This window comes from Magnolia sinica, chromosome 4 (genome assembly GCF_029962835.1).
Source record: "Magnolia sinica isolate HGM2019 chromosome 4, MsV1, whole genome shotgun sequence".
NCBI lineage: Eukaryota > Viridiplantae > Streptophyta > Magnoliopsida > Magnoliales > Magnoliaceae > Magnolia > Magnolia sinica.
The window spans coordinates 94,760,618-94,761,095 of record NC_080576.1 but is presented as its reverse complement, the minus strand read 5'-3'; positions in this window follow the sequence as shown (position 1 = coordinate 94,761,095).

The window sequence follows — 478 nt, the reverse complement described above, 5'->3', positions numbered from 1 at the left end:
ATGGAAAGGTAGCACTACCCAATCAATAAGGTTTTGAAATCATGGCCCATCTATGGTTGGGAGAAACATACCAACGGTCTGGATCAGTCGAATATTGTCAACTCTTATTAAAACTGTGCACCAGTGTAGAATATACCGTACAAAGCCTCAGGTTCGGGACATAATTCACCAGCACATCAGACGACAGAAAGAGGAAATACGGGATCCTCGACCCAAACAGTGTAATCCAAACCGGCCATACCATGGATGGACGGATCTCCAAAAATCACCCCGACAGACAGAAAATTTCCATGTTTAAAACCAACTGAACAAATACATTTACAGTTCTTTGTAATCTTTCATTCGTGGATAGATTTTGAGCATGACACATCCACGTAGCCTCTCAAAAGATCAATGGTCCGGATCACTGAACTGTGGGCCCCACTTATACAAAATGAAAACCCGAGTATAGAGTTCATTACCTGGTCTCGAGGACCGG